This window comes from Trichechus manatus, unplaced genomic scaffold, assembly GCF_000243295.1.
Source record: "Trichechus manatus latirostris isolate Lorelei unplaced genomic scaffold, TriManLat1.0 scaffold00002, whole genome shotgun sequence".
Taxonomy (NCBI): Eukaryota; Metazoa; Chordata; class Mammalia; order Sirenia; family Trichechidae; genus Trichechus; species Trichechus manatus.
The window spans coordinates 30,620,042-30,622,676 of record NW_004443938.1 but is presented as its reverse complement, the minus strand read 5'-3'; the positions used below and the strand labels follow the sequence as shown (position 1 = coordinate 30,622,676).

Here is a 2,635-nt window from a genome sequence, read left to right as displayed (position 1 = left end):
TGTGTGCATGTGTACATACTATCATACAGAGCCTCAGAAGTCTTTGATATCTTTCTGCAATTATCCCTCATAGAATTACAGAATGGATGGGTTAATGTCACAGCAGCCACTGTGATTTCCTTGTTTAATTTCTTGAGTGGTTATTTGGATGGAAGTAACCCTTGTTCTGAGAAGTTACTCAATAAAACATTATATTTGAATTCCATTCCCACTTTATCACTGAACTTGTGCTACCAAGCAATTCCTAGTGTCTCTACACTGCAGTGAAGAATCTAGAATTTCAGGTAAACCTTTTAATCCATACATAGGCTTTTGTAAAGGGACTATCCTAAGGTATCCTCTAGCCCATTGATTTTTCAGAGTGTGGTCTAAAGACACCCGGAATTTTCCCTGAGACTTTTTTATCAGGACCTTGAGTTCAGAACTATTTTTATAATATCACTAAGATGATATTTGCCTTTTCAGATTCATTCCCTCACAAGTATACAGTGGACTTTTCCAGAGGTTACATGATGTGTGATGATGCTGTTGCTCTGACAGTTGAGAAATGTGTGCATGGGTGTTCTTGAGTTTTAAACACTTCTCAGTCTTAATTTCTAATACAATTAGCACTAGAATACAATAGATATACCCATGCACAAGAACTCTTGGGGGTCCTCGATAACTTTTAAGAGTGTCAAGGTGTCCTGAGATCAAAAATTTTGCAAAGTACTGCTTTATCAAGATTTTGTTTTCTAAGTGACCTAGTTGGAACAAAATTTTACCTAAGGACTATTATTCCTTCACCATCAATATTAGTGTTACATTTCTGAAATAAATTGACCAAAATTATATCAAAAGATTTAAAAGACAAGCGGGTCTATGTTATAACTTGGGGAAGAGAGCTACCCTACTAGATGGCTGACATCAGATAACTCAGAGGCCCCTCTCTAACAGTTTACTCTTACTAGAGAAAGAGGAAAACTTCTGTTTTGTGTGATAGGATAAGAAGACAATCTGAAGTAGGTTATGACACAATATTATTCTACTGATATGAAATTCTGGTAGGCAGAGTACCAGGTGTGTTCATAATCTCAATGCTGTCAATTTTAAGCCTGAAGTCCTAAGAGACGAGCAGTATTTAATACATCATCTCTTGTTAAGGAGCAGCCACAGAGATGGCGGTAACCAGTGAAGGATTCCCTGCCATGTAGGACACGCCAGTTGTCTATAAATAGGGCCCTGCCAGGCTTTAGTTTGACCCAAAGCTCATTCTCTGGTCTTCTCAACTCTACTGTTAGAGCTCGGTGTGCTGTAAACCAACGATGGACGACATCATAAGGTACGGTATTGATGACAGCCTGGTCATAGTTGTTGGACCTGATCAGATACAGCTCTTTATTCCATGGGTAGATATTTAAGACTGGCCCAACCCCAATCATGTGGTTGTGGCATTCTCCAACATTTTTAATATATTCATGCTTCGATGGCACTTTGCTGAGGAGTTCTAATTCCTCAGGAGACTTTTGAAGTACCTGTTCTGCTGCATAGAATCCATCTACTAATACTGTCCTGCCACCTGTTCCTTCATGCTTAAGACAGTGAAACACTGGAATGCCACATGGCTCTTAAAAATAGGTAGTGTCAGTGTGTCCATCCAGAGGTAACTTGGTGTACGCAGTGTCACCCTTGGAGAAGTCTGAAGTGAAATACCACATCCTCCCATAGATGGTTTTTCTGATCAAGCTGATCCTTTTTGCTAACTTCTCTGTGTGCTCTTGAGTAGGAAGGATATTTTCTACAAATGCAATTCCATAGAGCAGAAAGTTTTGCAGAAATTTCTTCAGTCCCTTCTTGGTTTCTAAGAAGCTCTGGAAATCTACAGGTGAAACTTGGGCTTGCTGGTAGATTTCAGCATTCCATAAGATTCTAGGCTGGATGATCTTTTGTTTTTGTCCTTCATAGCTGTTTTTCACCAGCCATTCCAAGTCATATCTAGTCACATGACCATCTGGCCAAGTGAAAAATACTGTAGTCTCATCCAGAGGAATGGTCTTTGGCTTGATACATAAATCTACGCTGGCAGTGTCCAGGCTGCATTGGTGAATCTTAGAGTTGTAGCAGGATGCTGAGCGGCAGTGATCTCGAAGCCAGACATAATCAAAACGCATAACACTGTTAGCATATTGCAGTTCTTTTGAAACTGAGGCAGCTCAGCTTCTTTTGTCCCTTGTCTCTTCAGCTTCTGCTTCTGTTTCCTGTGGCCTCTTGGCCCTCGGGCCTCATACCCGCATCTGCCCTGCTGGGGCAAGTGTTCCAAAGCTCTGTAGCTCCACCAGTATAAGTGCCCCGAGGCACCCCACTCCTCCAGAAAGCCTCATGCACACAGACACTCAGCTCTCCCGCTCCGTGGGTCGGCAAGCCTAGATCCACCAATAAGTGCCCAGAGGCACCCTATTCCTCTAGGAAGCCTCCTGCACACAGTCACTCAGCTCTCTCGCTCCGTGGGTCAGCTCCAGCGCCATCTCGCACTGGTCTCATGGTTCTGCTGCTGTAGGTTCTCTGCTGCTGCTGGTCCTCTGTCACTGCCGTACGTCTATCCATTCACAGTTTTAAAACCTCTTCCACAGTTTAGGTATCTGTTAGAGCAGCACCC

General features: G+C 42.5%; 1 pseudogene; it reads right to left on the bottom strand.

Annotated features, from left to right (window-relative positions):
* Positions 1-954: 954 nt before the first annotated feature.
* Positions 955-2,186, bottom strand: LOC101341281 (trimethyllysine dioxygenase, mitochondrial pseudogene; annotated as a pseudogene).
* Between the last annotated feature and the right edge of the window lie 449 nt (positions 2,187-2,635).